Genomic DNA, 18,371 nt, shown 5'->3' with positions numbered 1-18,371 from the left:
CAAATTGCCAGTTATAAGAGGAATAAGTTCTGGGGATTTAATGTACAACACTGTGACTGTAGTTAACAATGCCATACTATATACTTGAAAATTGCTGAGACAGTAAATCTTAAATGTTCTTACCATGAAAACAACAAAAACATGGTAATTATGTGAGGTGAAAGTTGTGTTAACTAACCTTATTGTGGTATTCATTTTGCAATATATTTGTGTATCAAATCATCGCATTGTACACCTTAAGCTTAAACAATGTTGTGTGTCAATTATAGCTCAATAAAGCTGGGGGAAAAAGATTAATACACCATAATCCACGACCTGGGATTGATACACTCAAAAGGGATATCACAAAACATCATGACAGATGCGAACAATATATTTGGTAATGTTTAAAATATATTCTTTTTAAAAATTTAATAAAAAAGGAATAGAAGAATACCTTGTTAACATTATAAACATGCATATCTGACAAAATAAAGATCATATTTACTGGTGCAGCTCTACCAGTATTCTCCTTAAGGTTCAGGGAGAAGAAATTTTTGCCCACTGTTATTTAACATTTTTCTAGGTAAAATATGGAAGAATACATAATGGGTTGTTAACATGGGTTATTTAGGGTGGAGAGATGCTGTGGAATAGGGGAGAAAAATGGGGGAAAAAGGCAAACAGAAAAAAAAATTTTTAAATCTACAAGGAGCATGCATATGATTATATTTATGTAAACATGTATCAGCATATCTATGTGTGTGTATATATATATATATATATATATATATATATATATATATATATATATACACACACACACATAATCAAGTTAAACTATCCTCAAAAAATAATAATAATAACCACAGAAACTGCTATCATGTTTTCTAGCAATGCTTCTCAAACTGTCCTGGTGAAAGGTCAATCTTTTATTTTCACTTTATCATGGTTAGATAATTTTAAACAATACAATAAAAATGAATTGCTAAAAGAGTGTCACAACAACAATGGTTGTCACAAACATGTCAAATTGCTCTAAAAGTTTGTAAATGTTTGCTTTTAATTTTTAATCTTATCTTACTAGAGACCAGTATCAGTCTATGGGCTGTTTTACACAAAGGAAGACCCAAAACATCCTCTTCTCTTGGACAGAAAGATTCAATTTCAAAATGAAGCTAATTCTCTTTAAACGAATCTATATATATTATTAAATCACCTTAAAAGTTCCCAAGAGTTTTTGGAGCTATATTGATTCCAAATTCACATGAAAAAATAAACCAACTGATTTTGTCAAAAATAACTCTGGAAATGAAGACCAATGATGAGGGATTAGACCTACCAGCTATGAACATATTTTAGATCTACAATAATTGAAATAGAACAATAATGGTACATGAATAGACACACAGATCAATGGAATTATAATAGAAAGTCCAAATATAGATGCAAACATTTTTAGAAATTTAATTTAGATAAAGTTGGCCCTTCAAATAAGGGGCTATATTAAAGACTGGATTATTAAAAATTAATGTTGGGACAATATGGAAGAAAATAGACTTGGATTTGTATATCAATTATTATAGAAATTATATCTTTATACAAAATATTTTCATTTAAAATATTAATCCATAAATTCTCTAGAATAAAACATAGGGTTTTTAAAAATAATCTCAGTGAGAAAGGCCTTTCTATGTAAAATACATAAACTAAGAGGTGATTTAAGAAAAGGGTGGTAAGTTTACCTACACTTTAAAAAATTTGCATAGTAAAACAAACACCTTAAATAAAATTAGAAAGTAAACTGCAAACTGGGAAAAAATTGTAACTCATATCACAAAAGTTTCAATTATTTATATGTAAATAATATCTACAAATCAATATAAAACATAATAACAATGCAAAAAGTAGTCAAATGCTATTAACAGTTCACAGAAAATGATAAATGAATAAATCTTAAACATATGGAAAAATGCTCATCTTTACCCTTAAAAAGAGAAGTGTAAATTAAAATAATAATGAATTACCATTTTGATCTTTGGCAAAAATCAAAAAGTTCAGTAAGGCATTGTGTTGAAAAGAGCATGGGAAAAACAGTACTCTTCTTAACTGTTAATGGAAATATATAGCATTATATAGATAACTTGTCAATATTTATTAAAAATTTCAAGATTTACATACTCTTTAAATCAGTACTTTGATGCTTAGGAATATCCTGTAGATAGAATCCCACATGGTAAAAATGATATTGTATAAATGATATTTATTGAAATATTTTTATCATGAAAATGTTTGGAAAAAAATAAAATCCCTTAGACAGTGAATTAATTAATTTAATGAGGGCACATCCATGCAATGGAATATTATATGTCTAATAAAAAGAATGAGGCATTTCTCTCTATATATATCCATATGAAATAATCTCAAAAATATATTGTTCAATGTTAAAGCAAGGTGAGGTAAAATATGTAGATAATGCTAACATTTATGTCTCACAATGTGTACACACATAGGTAATATATATTTGCATATATATAAGATGTATCTTGACAGATTACATAAAAATAGCATCAGGGGAGTGAAACAACATGGCCTAGCAAAAGAGGTGGAAGAGAGACTTAACTGTAGACCCTTTTACAACTTTTGGATTTTTGCACCATATTTATGAATTAATAATTTAAAAAAACAATTTATTAAAACACATAAAACATAAAATATATAAAGTACAAGTAATAATACTATAAGTAAGCTTTGTACATAATATAAATTAAGTGATATTCTCTCTGAAGGTGGCAGTTTCCTCATCTGTATAATAATTTTGATCCCTGTGGACCTTTCCAACTATAAAAGTTCATGTCTATGTTATGGAATGTTCTTGAGAATGACACACGTATATTATATTTTTGGATAACAACATGTATTATGCTGAGGGAGTTAGTTATGAAATAATTAACTTCTTATTGTATTTTGTAAATGTCAATCAAAGCAGTCAAATGCAATAAAAGCTCAAGTGAGTTAAAATTAAAATCAAAATTGCAGTCTTGAACTTGGTACTGTTCGCCCAGAATTTTTAGCTGACCTGTAATTATTTGGGTTTTAAGAGAAACAAATCTTATCAGATATCTGAATTAAAAGGATTTATTTGGACATGACCAGAATACAAGTTACCAATATTATATATCTGTTGGAGAATAAATGAATGAATGAATGGGTGAGTCACAAATAAATGTACCTTATTATTAGGAAAGGCAAGGTAATTAGTTGAATCAAAGAACAGAGTTAAGGGGCCGTTCAGGATCAAGATTCTGAATGAACAGAGCTCCATCCGGCCTCCCTACAGGCCCCTGGGGATCAACCTCAAGTCTTTTCCAACCCTTTAAATTCTTTTAATGGTTTCTGTTTGTTGTTAGGATAAAGTCCAAATTTCTTAACATGGCATTCAGTGCTCTTGTGACATTACTAATGCTTACTCTGGAGACTCATCTCACATTACTCTCCTTCCTCCAATCCATACTTTAGCCATTTTAAACTTTCACTTCCTTGAATGTACCACGTTCTCACTTCCTTCTGAATCTTTGAACTTATTTTTTCCTGTGCTGACCCTCAACCCACTTCATTTCTCCTCTGGCTTATATTATATTTTGGTTTCAGTGTTAACGTCAATTCACCCATGAAACCATTCCTGACTGTTCAAAGTCTCCTTTTCCTGTGTCCTCATCCATAGCATTACATATACCTCTTATCCTAACGTCACAATTTAATATAATTACCTGTATAATCATCTTTTGTCTCCACCAGTCTAAGATCTATGAGTATGTGTCTCATTTATTACCCTTTCTCCAAAATCTAACAGAACTGTCTGTCACTATACTATTTCAAACTGCTACCCCTAACACACACACACACACACACACACACACACACACAAAATAACCCACTTTTTTGCCTCATTTTTCTCCATAGGTTTTTTTTTTTTTTTTCATTTAACTTATTGTATTTTAACTTCTTCATTTTATCATCTGTCTTCTCCCACTGTTATGAAAACTCCATAGGGCAGGGATTTTTCTCCATTTTGCTCGTTGTTCTCTCCCCAGAGACTAGTACAATGTCTGGCACATAATAGACACCCAATAAACTTTCTTAAATGAACAAGTAACTGAATGAATGATGATAGATGCTCAAGAAAACAACTGTGTTTTGTATGAATGCATCATGCCAACAGGCAAGATTGAGAAGTGGTCTATACTTAAGATGAGTTAGTTTGGATCCTCAAGGCTAACAAATACCATATTCCCACTTAATCAATAACTAGACCCTCCTGGAGAGCTAAAAGATGGTTCTACTCCATATCTTCACCTGATTCCACTTTAAGGTTAAAGCTTTGGTCTTATTCCTTTTGAACCCCCAGCTGCACCAGCACAGTGCTTTGCATATACTACACAAGGTACTCAGTAAATACATGTGGAAAAAAGTAGATGGAATCACCAATACACTTTTGGTATTGTTATAATTTTAGGAGCTACTGAAATAGAATGATTGCCTATAAGACAGTTGGGTGGGGAGAAGGTAGTTCTAAACTTTGGCCCTTTGCCTATAAGACAGTTGGGTGGGGAGAAGGTAGTTCTAAACTTTGGCCCTGGCTGAAGGGTTCTTTGAGGGCAGCTCATGTCCTCATAATTCCCACACAAACACTGGAGAGGCTTAATGATAACATAAGTCTGATTTTGACTGTATACAGTTAGGGATACCTATAAGCAAACATCTCACTGAAGGTTACAAATCATGTTGAAATCCAAGGCTGTTCCCATTGACTAGTGAAAGAATTAGGGAAGAGGAGAAATTGATTCTGAGCTACCACACCAGGCACAGTCAAGACTCTTGTTTGATGCTTTAACCAGTTTTTACTGGACACTGAAAAGAGAGCATTCATCACTAGAACCCAGGTTTGGAGTGTCTTCTTAGCAGTGGGCAGAAAAGAGTTATTCTTCTCACACATCCTATCACCTCATTATAGTCAGCTGGAATCTATCTCATTCCAAAGTTCCAGATGCCTTCCCTCTGAGAAGCAGAAGGGAAGTTGGAATTTTACAGGAATTTTAACCTGTAAGTTACTAATTACAGGTCAAAATTTGCTTTAACCACAGTTAAAACAGAATATCCTTCTCTTACTCCTTTCCCCTATTGATACAGGCAGTCCCAACTGAGAAAGAGTTAAGACAATATATTTCCTTGAGACATCTCTATTTCCTGCCACCTCTATTTCAGAAGTCAATGGATTTCATAAGACGTTGCCCAGAGTTAGGCAGTAGCACTTTCAATAAATGCTTGATACACTTATTTTGGAAGGAAAAGTTTGGAAAGAATTTGAACTGAATTGCCCAGAATAAAGGGATTCACAGAGTCTACTGACTTCTAACGAAAACACTGCATGTTATGTATCATATCCAAGGGGTGTTGAACTAAAAATGATGAGACATTTGCCTGAGTCTTATTCTTGATAGTTTAAATTTTTCAATCTATGGAGAGTTCTTACCAGTAATTATTCAAAACCAGCTGCCATAGGAGCCACTGTGACCCTATTCCCACCCTTGCAGGGAACACTGTGGTTCTCTGTTGAATCTGGATATTTGCTTCTAAAGAATGCAACACCAGTACTGCTCTATGCCTAGTCATGGAACTAGCACTTTCTGTCAACTTCTCCACAGTTCCTAAGATGTGAAAATTGAAATAATTGACATCACGATACCAGACCAAAGGACTCCAGAACTGAATAAACAGCACATTTGTGTACCCCAAAGTACAATCACATTACTGAAATATGATGATAAAAACAAAAAAGCATTTTTTACAAGTACAGATATGATATATAATTAGGCACGATCTTTCTGACCATAGATTACCATGCTTTGCCATTCTTCCCAAACATGTCTCTGGCCAATTTTCCACCAGAAAACCCTTTCGAAGTCACAAAGGAGAAACAGCAGAGAAATATGACATAAATACATGCATGTGTATGTACATATATATATACTAACTAACTTTGAAAGGGGACCAGGTAACACAGTCAAACAGATGAAAATTCTGGAGAGAACTCTGTATGTGAGGACAATTCCCAGGGAAAACAGATGATGAGTTGTTAGAAATAACCTGAAGGTGGAGGAGAGAAGACATGAATCCATTGGCCCTGGGATGTAGGATAAGATACAGCTGAGAATGGTAGGATTTAGAGCAAAATGTCTCAAACAAAGAACTTTATAAATTCTAAAAGTAAATTGACCTTCAGCTCCCATCAGGAAGATATTGTGTAGCTTAAATGTTATGAGGTTTCTTCCCTCTCTTAGACAATTTTGGTCTCTTTTGCATTTTTCACTCTTCAATGCCATATCAAATCCATGTGGCAGATTAACCCTGAACAGCTGAGAAATTATTTCTTTTGCAAGTTTGAAATTCACTGGTGTTATAAAGTTTTCACTATATATGTTAAGGTGTTTAACACCTGTATCATTGCTAGATCTAAAAAAAGAATGTCAACATCTGATGTTTTCATTTAAAAAAATAATTCCTGAATCTAAAATAATGAAAACCAAAAAGTCCAAAGTCAGTTTTATTTTAACAACCATGGAAAGGGTGTTAGTAGTCTTTCCCAGTGAATCTAAAGGTTCATTCAATTCATTGACAATGAGTGGGTAAATCTGAGGAGTTTCTATAGATTACCCTCTGAGGGTAAGCAAACCAATACCGGGTGAATGATGATGCAACTACTGGGACATATTTTGCCATTTAAAAATCCACCATAAGACTTAATGTCTTAAAACAACAAAGATTTGTTATTTGTCATAATTCTGAGAGTTAACTGGGCAATTCATAGTGGGCCAGTTCAGATGGGGCCGAATGGTGTTGGATGGCCTCACTGACATGACTGATGATTGAATCCATGTTAACTACAGTGATGGAGGTAACTTGGTCATGTATCTTTCATCATCCAAAAGGCTAACACAAGCTAATTCATGTGGTGGTGGGCTCAGTGCTCCCCAAAATAGCAAGAAGATAAACTCCAAAGTGCAAGCACTTTTCAAGACTCTGCTTGCATCGCATTTGCTAAGAACCCTTTGGCCAAAGCAAGACATGTGGCCAACCCAGAAGCAAGGGGTAGAGAAATAGACTCCACCTGTCTTGATAAAAGTTGTATTGTTAAAGGCATGCATACAGGAAGGAGAAAAGTTTCGGGTCCTTTGGCAATCTACCATAGGAACAACAGAGGAAGAATGGCTTGTGAAACTGACCTCGTTCTAGGTACCCTACAGAAAGCCAGTGTCCAAAAATTGTTTTAGAAGACTTTTTGTTGTTTCTTGGTACTGGAAATTACTCTAGAATTAGAAAGATATTTTCCTGCTGTGATTCAAGGACATATTACAAGTCATTATCGTTCCAAAAAGAAACTTTGATGTGTAAATGAGTACAAACATAGCCCAATGGAAGACAATGGAAATCTCCTGGGTAGAGAAGAGATGCTGTTAGCTAGTTGGAGCCTAGCAACTCCTGGACTGTAGTTTTTCCATCTCGTGTCACTTGCCCTACATTGCGAACCCATTTAGTTTAGGCTTGAGATGTTAAAGAAAGATCTAAATACAAAGTCTCACTAATAAAATAGAAAAACAAGACAGTACTAAAGAAATATGTTTATTTGGTCACAACAGCTAAACCTGCTATTAGGTTTAGTAACATACCCTAATGAATTTAGATTTTTGACCCATTTAGCATCCTGTATTCTATAAATTTTAAAAGACTACTTAAACAGTAGTTCCTTTACCGTTAACAATATAATTCATGGTTAATGGTAATTTCTTTACCATTAACAATATAATATTATATTCATTTACCCTCTATAATATAATTCACAGTTTTAAACCTCAGACTGATATCATGTTTTTCTATTGTTCAAAGAATAGTCTTTATGAGCTCAGGACTTTCTTGGATTGATGGCAGAGGGTGATCAGCACATTCTACAATGAAACAAAGAGATCCTTCTATATCTCAACATTCATAATGAAAGCCAGTCAAATTTGAAAATATTTTCTTTCACTTCAATCAGATTTTACTGGATTTGCCGCTTTATGAGTCTAGTCCCATCTGGTCTAGGTTCTTTCTAATTTTCTAAAATAATTCAACTAACAATACTTTTCAGTCCTGGAACTTCAAAGAACATTAACACTTTAAGAAAATGTAATTAACCTCTAGTTCAGAGATATTTGAAAGGTTTATCTCATTTGTTGACTCAATTTAGTGGTTGCTGCCAAAACACTGTATTGAGAAGGATTCTGAGGTCATGTCTGGTCTCGAGAAAAGAATACAGTGATTGATTAATGATGTTTGCTATGGAAACTAGCATAAAGACAATGGAACTTATCTTGCTCTAAATCAAACTTGTCATTTTAAAGACTGAGGAACAGGCAGCAAAAGGGACTTATCCAAGGTCTCACAGTATTCAATGATAAAAAAGTCCAATCTAAGAACCCATCATGACTTCAAAGCCAATATTTCTTTGGACATTTGTCATTCTTCAGCTGACCATAATCCACTTCCCACTATTTTTATCAGTTCCTCACTGTGTGCCAACATAGTTGGAAGACAATTCCCAGTGCTTGCTTCCCATTGCTGTTCCTCTCTCAAACCACAGAAGCTGGGACCTTCCTCTACCACTCCTGGCTGTACCACAGAAGAAGCCAATGAGTTAGGCTTTGTTGATCTGGCCTTTGTTCTGGAACTCTGAATCTTGGATGGATAGTGCAAAAAATGAGGAAATGTAGGGGAAATCAGATGATTCCAACCATCACAAGAGCCCATGAATCATACAGTTGCTGTGGTATGACTTTGACTGTGCTTCCTGCAGCCTGGCCTGCAAAGCTCCACTTTCTAAGCCTAAGGCTACCAGCCAATTGTCAATTATGGGCATCCCTGCTATTTGTCCAATGCATCTCCTTTTGGCTAAGGCCAGAGATGGTTTTTGTTGCTTCAAACCAGGGATTCTGAATGATGTTTTACTCAGCTCCACAGTCATGAGGAAGTATTAGTGATGGAATGCTTTCCTCAGTCAAGTCATACATTTACACATATAACCTCCAAAATTAAAGAAAATGTGTTCCATTGAAAAAAATGGAAAATACGGTCATTTGACAATTAAAAACATCTACAACCATGTCATCTCAGATGGTGGAAACAGCACAATTATTCCATGGTGTTGATCTTCAAGTTTCATCAGCATCATCTTATTCTTTCAAAAATAATCACGAAAAAAAACAAAAATTAAATAACTGAAATGAAACAAAGACTTTCTACACTTAATGAGAACTGCCTGGGAAAAATTCCCTTACTTTTCTCTACCCTATCTATGTTCAGAATATATCACATCTGTTAACTATAGGCTGTAAAGAACATGTATTTCTAAGATTAAAGGCTGGTTTATAGACCTTTGTTCATGTAAGATGTAGCAAACTCATAAAACTCTTGCTACGTACAAAGTCTGCGCTAATGTATTTTTGGCAAATACTATACTCCTAAGCCCTGGTTTACTTATCTGCTGTCAGTAAGAAAAGGTAAGAGGACACGCTGTCCTGGAAACTCATAATGTATTTCCATCACGCTGGTATCACTTTGAGGCCAATTCATAGAGTATATATTACTCTTCTTGGCTATTTACATTAAGACTCCATTTAAAAAAAAATTTTCCTTTAGCCTTTCTGTCTTCATTAATGAAAAATGCTACATTAAGAAATTTCTGCTTGGTTTTCCTTCCTGTTTCATATAGAGATTCATGTGTAATCTGCAAAGCAGTCTGAAAAGAATGGCATAAGCAGTCAAAATATTTACATATTTCCCTGTAAAATATTTCATAGAAAGATTTAACAGGCATAAGTAAGCTATGACAAGCAAGTTCACTTATCTGAATAGAAATACTTTGAGCTGATTTCTTGGCACTGAGAGGAAAGCTGGTTAAGTGACATCTCCTTTTATGGAATGCAATGATTAAACCCATGAGTTGTGCTTACCTTCTCTAAGAGGGTCAGTTTTATATGGAGTTGTTTTCAGTAAAGCTCAGTGTACTATACCTGAAATTATAGAATATGTCACTAACATCAGTAAGTAAAGCAAAGCTAAACATTGAAATTAAAACAAAAGAAGAAATGAAAAAAAAAAGCAAAAGCAATAAACCATCACTACCAAAAACAAACATAAAATTGTATGAGAGTGTAGTAATATATAGATGAATAATTTCACAAAAAACTGAGAAAACCGTGAGTGCTCAAATATTAAGAAATATCTTATATTTGAAGATGAGAAATAGGGTATCTCAAAAGAGGGTTTTAATGAAATGATTTTTCTATAGGCTAAATGTAGGGGTTTTTTATTGTTGTTTTTTGTTTCTTTGTTCTGCATGAATTGCGAGAGAAATATAACTGGAGAATATTGCCATGATCTCTTGCAAGACCTTTTTTCAATAAAGAGAGGAATGAACGGGGACATTTACTGATCCCAAAAGGTAAATGCCCAAGCTCAGAAACCCCTGTCTACTTCCCAGAGGAGCAAGCTGTAATTTCACAAGCTATGTAGAAGGCTCATAGATTCTCCAATGCTGAAGTCATCAGCATTTCACATCAGAGACTATGCTGAAGGGCATAAAATGATAAATACTGGGCATCCAGAAGCCCAGATTCCTAACTCATCATGATGACCTGAACTTCACCTCTATTTCCCACTCTTCTTTACCTGGCAGTTGAAGATAATTCCTTTCTCTCAACATTGATTTCCGAAGTGAAATGAGTAAAAAGTTGATAGCATTTGCAAAGTACCCTACTTTGGTGAGGAGTGGTAACTTGGAATAAAAATGCTGGATCCACTCCTATTATGCCAGAAAGAACTGGCTGCCACAGCCTCCCCACCAAGAGTACCATAATATATTGCTTATTGGTAAGAAGCCTCCTTGTTAGCAGCTCTGATCACAGAGGTTTCATTCTAATCTATCTCAAATTGCTCAGCTTGGAAATACATAGGCAATAATTCCTGTCTAGCAGGATTTCAATAGCCTCATAAATTCTACTTTGGGAAAATATTCAAACTAAGATATCCGTTCACATTGTTCACCACCTTATACTCATTTGCACAGAATAAGATGTCAAATTGAGTATCTTAGAAGATGCAGTTCTGGTTGTTCAGCATTTGGATTGATTCTCTGCCATTAAAAAAAAAGAAGAAAGAAAGAAAAAAAGGGTGGTCAAGTGAGACAGGGCTTCCATCTTAACCCAACTGCTAAGGATTTAGAGGATGACAATCTGCCCATTCCAACATGACTCTCAAAGGAGCTGGTGGCAGTTGTCAATTTGTGTCTTCAATTTAATTTGTTTTTCAAGGCATTTTTAAACCAAATGGAGTTGTCCCAATTTTTAAAAGTTTAAATGTGTTTTTCTCCCTGAGTTTAGAGATATCTGTTAAATTTTTTTAATAAAAGAGGATATTAAAAAGCAATATGCAAATATTAAACTGTGGTCAAGATTTTTTAAAAACTGAGAGAAAAGAGATAATCATATTTCTCTGAACTTTTCCCGCCTAAACTCCTGCATTCTGCCCCAGAAATAATAAGATGGATGGACTATTCTGGGCTATAAAAGAGATTCAACTATTGGGAGACATTTCAACTCTTTGTTTGAGCAAGATAAAATATTTTTATAAAAAAATCTCTGTATCTATCACTTTGAAAGGCAGTATGTATATAGGATCAATTTAGAACATGGAGCATAAAGTTTGAAGTCACAGAGATTGAGGCTCTAATCCTGCTTTAGCAAGTCATAGCTGTGTTACTTAATTCTCTGAGCCTCTTTCTTCATCAATAAAATGGGACTAATAATAGTATATATTGCATGAGCTTGTTGTGAATATTAAATGAGATGTCAAATGTAAAGTGCCTACTAGTTTATTTTGGATAAGGCACTTAAAAAGTTTTAGTTTTATCAGATAGCTAGATGACAGATAGCTGAATAGGCCAATAACTGTTCTCATGAACCTTTGCCATGGCTGCATACCTACTTTCCCTGGGTACCTAGGCTTTATTCACTTTATCTCCCCTGGATTTCTGCCCTCCCAGTGGTAAGCTCATTTATTCTTTTGACATTTGCTGCCAGCCCTCTGTGTACCAAACACTGTGATATGTGCCCAGAAGGCAGAAAGAGCCAGATATAGTTCCTGTCCTCCAAGAACTTTCAGATGCATATATGAGAAGGGGCCAGTGGCGGAGGGATGTTGACAGTATTTATAATGTATACAACGATGAGTCATGATAGGGATGTATAGGAGTGACTAATCTGCCTTCTTTGGGGTGGGGTGGAGGACATAGCTAACTATATGGAGAAGACTTCTACTGAGCTGAATATGATTTAGGAATTAATTCCCAGCATAAGGAGCGGCAACACGCAAAGACAGTGACCTCCTGCAAGAACAAGGGGGTGGATGTGCTTAGAATTCAGGGAAGGTTCAAGAAGGTAGTAGTAAGTGTATGGATGGGACATCATCTAGAATTACTGAATTCAAAGCTAGAATTAACTTCATGGATAATAATAAAAGCAATAATAACAGCAATAATTATATACCATTTGTTATGTGCCTGGACATTTTTACATATCAACTCCTTGAATACTTAGAAGCACTCTGTGATATAAATATTATTATGATCCTCATTTTAGAGAATAGAAAGCCTGAGGTATAGAAAGATTAAGCCATTTCCCAAAGGATAGCCCATCTAGTAAAAGTAGCAGAATTGAGATTCAAACCCAGTCCGTCTAGGTCCTGAGCCAGAGTCTCACACACAATGGTACCCTGTTTCTTTGCTTTTGTGTTTTCAGTTAAAGTAGCTTGTACACAACAAGATAAATGATTGGAGCCCTTGGTGAGTGAGTGACCTCCAGCTAAAGTGGCTTTATCAGCACTACCCTGACAGGCTGTCACTAGAGAAACAAAATTACCTAATTGCCTAGCCGTCTGTAGTTAACAGTAACATTAAACCCTTGTGGCTAAAATTAGACCACAGAGTGTGCTCATGATGGTTAATGAGCAAAGACAGGAAATAAAGCCCAAAACACAAACCAGTGAAGAAACAAGGTATGAAGGCTTTGGCATAACGTCATTCTCAGTGTATCTGTGACCCCTTGGAATCAAACATTCCTTCTATGGGCACCACACAGGTATGCATCTATAAAATGGTGGAAATTCCTACCTCAGAATGCTGTGAGGATCCAATGTCACATGTTAACCCTTAGACTGAGACATAGTAAAGAATGGTTGTTAATATTTTTCCTTCCTTTATTCTTTTTTTTTAACCTCTCCATTTTTTACTTTTTTCGTTCCTCCCTCCCTCCCTCCTTTCCTTCCTTCCTTCCTTCCTTCCTTCCTTCCTTCCTTCCTTCCTTCCTTCCTTCCTTTCTTCATCTTTGTCTTTCTCCCTCCCTCTCTTCCTTCTTACTTTCCTTACTCTTAATTCTTTCTTCTTAATTACCATCTAGTAACTCTTCCACTTCCCTGAATGATCTTTTGTCATTGCATCTAGTAATAAAACTTTAGTGACAAAAATAGGGAGAAATACACTAATTCTGAGAATGGTTGATAATTATTCACCGAACTACTGGATGACTTAGGAAAAATTGTGATGTTCTAATGTCATTTTAAAAGCTCAGAATCATGGTCAGTATTGAGCTACAGACATTCCCACTATGAAATATGTTAGCCTCTCAAGATATCAGTTATTGTAATACCACACCCTTGCCCTACCACTCAAGGACAACTGTTTGTTAACTCATGTAATAAGATTACTCTTTAAAAAATAATTTCAACAGTGTTACATTACAATCATAGATTTCAGGGTTGAAAGGTATCATGATAGGAATGCATCCCAGAACTTAGACAAGCTAAGTAGTAGGTCTGAGCTAGAAAAAAATATACATTCATTCTGAGAGGACCTCTCTTTACCTTAAATTTATATATACAATTTATTCAGGGAAAAATACTTTTTATGCTATGCTTCCTCTTAGTTTCATACATACTTATTTAATGACCCATGAATATATATTGCATCCATATTTTCATTTATGTACACATGATATCAGTGGTAAGAATTTTCACAAAACTAATCTTTCCAGGTTTGAAAGAAACTGTTTTGATACCAAAAGAAGTCATAATTTATCTTTTTTTTTTTTTAACATTCTATCCATTAGCTGTTTGTCTTATGAATGAAAGTATGAAGCAAGTAAGTAATGTATTCATGTGCCATCTCCTTGGGTATATAAAGGTTAAGAAAAATTGATTACAAACAAATGAGATCTATGACAAAGGCAGAGGAGTAAGGTGAGCAGCCCCCCAGATTAATCAGCATATAAATTAATCTTGCTCCCAGACAAAAAGTAGAACAGGAAGCACTGTCATCAATAATCTACTATGGCAAGACAGTCTCCAGGACGAATACTAATGAGTATAAGCAAATAGTAGCTAGATGAGTAATATAAATTCTTAAAAAGTTAAAAGAAAAAGTCTGAACATTTTCTAGTCTGTAAACTATACATATTAAAAATATCTTATTATTATTACCAGCAAAAATGCTATCACAGTAATTGATTACCATTTACAGAGTACCTACAGAGTGCCCCATACTATGCAAAGAACTTTTCATATGTTTTTTTTCTAGTTTCCACATTCCTTTAACAAGGTAAGTATTATTACCTTCGTCTTACAATTCCAGCAACTGAACCTCAAGGAGTTTAAGTGTTGTAACTGCAGATCTGTGACAATGAATCTAGGTCTCTCTGATTTCAAAGGCTATACACTTTCCACAGTGTAGAGAAAGACTGAAAATATTTTTCAAAAGCATATGATTTTAGTGACATAGTCTGTTTTTATAATCCTGGTGCTCACTGACCAATTGTTATCTTCAGTTTATCTCAGAAGTTATACATATTTCTTCCAGAAAGTTCCATACTATCTTTAACTACCTAACTTAAGGTATTCTAGAAATGACCTTCTATAAAAAGATTTGGACAAGTGAAAGGTAGAGATGATAACCTGAGGTACAAACAGTTTCTAAGAGAATGAACTCTCCTAAGGAGGAAAGATTCTTTGATGGTGACCTCACCCCATTTTACTTTACTTTACACAAAGGGTGTTTTCCACAGCCCCCCTTATTCTTCCTCTCTGATTGCCCCTCAATTTTCTTCTGTTAAGAACAAGAATACATGGAAATTCTATCATTGCAAGCTGAACCAACATGTATAATTATAAAATTTTCTGAGGAAAAAAGTAGCCATGCGTGGCTACTAATTCTTAAATGGACTATCATGAATTAGGGATGTGTAGGAAATTTGCAAAGTTTTGAAATATTGACAATAAAATTGCATATGCTATGATTGAGAAAGAAAAGGAAGAAATTAAATATTTATGTGACTGTGAATAATCTTTTCTCTCTAAATCAGTAAAATACTTTGTAAATTTCAGATTGCAAAATTATTCAAAACATCCTTGAATAATGTCTTTAAAAAGTGTTTAATAGTTAGAAACTCACATAACTTAAATTTCCAACATGACACATTATGGTATCTATCCATGTAATACTATACTATGTAGTCACCTGTATGGTAATGTAGGACTGTATTTATAAACAAGAAATATACCTACATTAAACTGTTAAGTGGAAAAGTATTATAGATTATAAAAATATTAAACACAGTATGAGCCCATTTGAAAAAGCATATTAAAAAACACATTTTTTTCATTAAGGTAACATAATTTTATAAATTTTGGATGTATGAATTGCTTTGATAGTTAAGTCAAAATCTCTTGAAGTTACATATTAAAGGAGAAAATTAACATGTGATTATATTAAAATAAATCATAAAATTCAGTAGCCATTCTTTTCTTGTTTGTTTGGTTGTTTATTTGTTTATTTATTTATTTATCTAGGCTGCATTGGGTCTTCGTTGCTGTGCGCAGGCCCCCCTCTAGTTGCAGCGAGTGGGGGCCACTCCTCACCACGGTGTGTGGGCCTCTCATTGCGGTGGCCTCCCCTGTTGCAGACCACGGGCTCCGGGCTCCATGTGCCCAGGCTTCAGTAATTGCAGCATGCGTGCTCAGTAGTTGCAGCACATGGGCTCAGTAGTTGAAGCGTGCAGGCTCTAGGGCACACAGGCTTCAGTAGTTGTGGCACGTGGGCCCAGCAGCTGTGGCTTGTGGGCTCCAGAGCTCAGGCTCAGCAGCTGTGGCGCACAGGCCCAGCTGCTCTGTGGCATGTGGGATCCTCCCAGACCAGGGCTCGAACCCATGTCCCCTGTGCATTGGCAGGCGGACTCTCAACCACTGCGCCACCAGGGCAGTCCCGGGAACAGTCTCTTGTGGGTTCCCCAAGGCCTCTCCAAGCATCTTCTCAATGTTTCTCATTATGGCCACTTTCTGATGGGCTTTGAGAGGATATTCAGTTCTCTTAGGGATGGGGCCCCCCTTATACCAGAAGTACACAGTGATGGTAATGCCCCCATTTAGTAATGACTCTGTGTGATGCCACCAGTACATTGAGATGTAAAGAACATCACCAGGGCCAACCACTGTTCCGTAACTAACCACATTCTGGAAATTGGGGAACCTCTTGTAGTCAGGATTGTCAAAGTCCACCTGGCTCTGTCTGTCACACGGATGATGAACAGGATATGGGTAGAGGCACTCAAACTGATCCGGAGGGAACAAAATGCATCGCTTGTAGTCTTTTATCTGAGCAAAGAGGTTCTGTTGCTCATCATCGTGAGCAGGTGTCACATTTCCTTCCACGCCAATAAGCAGCAGGTTAGAGGTCAGCTGCCCCCAGCCACGCTTTCCCTGTTGCTTATTAATCCAGTTCCAGTGAAAACCCAAGAAGTCCATGACAGTCTTCCTGCTCACAGTGTCGTTGAGTGTTTGCTGCAGATACGACCTCTCTTCACCTCCTCACTGCTGTATATTCTGCAGTTTCTCAACAAACTCATGAAATTTCATTTCTTCCCTATTGGACCTCAGCTTAAAGTTCTGGAAATTAGCCATCTTCTTCTCATCATAGTGCAAGAACTTGTGGGTGCTGGCACTGTACACAGAGAAGTCTCTGTTGTCAATATTTTCTTGCCCCAGTTATTCAAGGCCCCATTTTAGGGCAGGATACACAAGATTTGTGTCTGTCATCACCACAGGCTCCTCATTCTCAATAAGCTCCTCTGCCCCGGGGTTGCTCTGACTGAGATGCAGGATGGGCCAGGTCGGGAAGGTATAACTGAGTAGTTGGGACTCATCCCAGGCGGGGCCGGGGGCCTCAGCCTCTTCCCGGGGTTCTCCAGAGCCCGAGGCCGCAGCCTCCACCGCAGTCGCCGCCCTCAGTAGCCACTCTTAATACATAATGTATATTAACATTAAATTTTGGCTTACAAAACCCAGAAGTTGATATTCAAATCCCCCCTTCCCAACAGCTGACAGACTCTTAAACTACATTTATGTTATGTTATATATTATATTTAGGGTGAGGGTCCAAGTAACCCAAAATAAAACAGCAACTGGTAAGCTTAATTTACTGTGATTGCATGAAGAATTCAAAATTTTAAAAAGAAACTGGAGAGATTATTTTTAAATACATATGGAAAAAATAAATATGTAGTAATTTCTAAGAAACTTTTTGAAAAAGAGATGAGAGTAAATACCTTACCACATATAAAATTTACTATGCTGGTTATTGAAATGAAAACAGCATTTCATTAGCATAAGCAAAGACCAGAAACAAAGTAAAAGAACAGAAGATAATTGAAAAATAGAAGATGGAGTTCAGGGCTGCCCAAAGAGTTAGCATTTGAAGAGGAAAAGCCTGGAGAGTGAGGAAGTTCAAAGAAGAAACCCAAAAATCTACATTCAAATCTCCCTTTCCCAACTGCTGACTGACTCCTAAACTACATAAATATATAAAAATAATATATATTATAAATATATATAAATAATATGTAAATTCTATTATATTATTTATAGAGTGAGAGTCTAAATAACCCAGAATAAAACAGCAAATGGGAGGTTTAAGAATGTATCTCAGCAGCCACACCAAGAAAACAAAAATGAAAGTTTAATCCCTATGGAAGTAAAGAAGCATTTGCAAAAATTTTAGTATTTCTCAGTTTTCACCTCAGAAGGGTGCCATCCTAGGATTAAGTGCCATATTCTAGAAGTGAGGACTATGTACTACACGTAAGGGCAAAATTTAAATAGACCTATCTTGACAAAGCCTAAAACTAAGTCTGACCAGGACTATAGTAATCTGCCAGCCATGTGTGTACCAGATGAAAAACCTTAACATGCTTTAGAGA

At 35.6% G+C, this 18,371-nt stretch overlaps 1 pseudogene across 1 annotated transcript in view; it reads right to left on the bottom strand.

The window, feature by feature from the left end:
• Positions 1-4,581: 4,581 nt before the first annotated feature.
• The window catches only part of LOC309667846 (hypoxia-inducible factor 1-alpha inhibitor pseudogene), a 61,001-nt pseudogene continuing 47,211 nt past the window's right edge, over positions 4,582-18,371 (bottom strand). The window contains exon 2 of the transcript in view: positions 4,582-17,411. The product of the transcript in view is annotated as a hypoxia-inducible factor 1-alpha inhibitor pseudogene (transcript). The remainder of the gene's footprint in view (positions 17,412-18,371) is intronic.

This window comes from Balaenoptera physalus (genome assembly GCF_965194825.1).
Source record: "Balaenoptera physalus genome assembly, chromosome: 10".
Lineage (NCBI taxonomy): Eukaryota > Metazoa > Chordata > Mammalia > Artiodactyla > Balaenopteridae > Balaenoptera > Balaenoptera physalus.
This window is presented reverse-complemented; position numbering and strand designations above follow the sequence as displayed.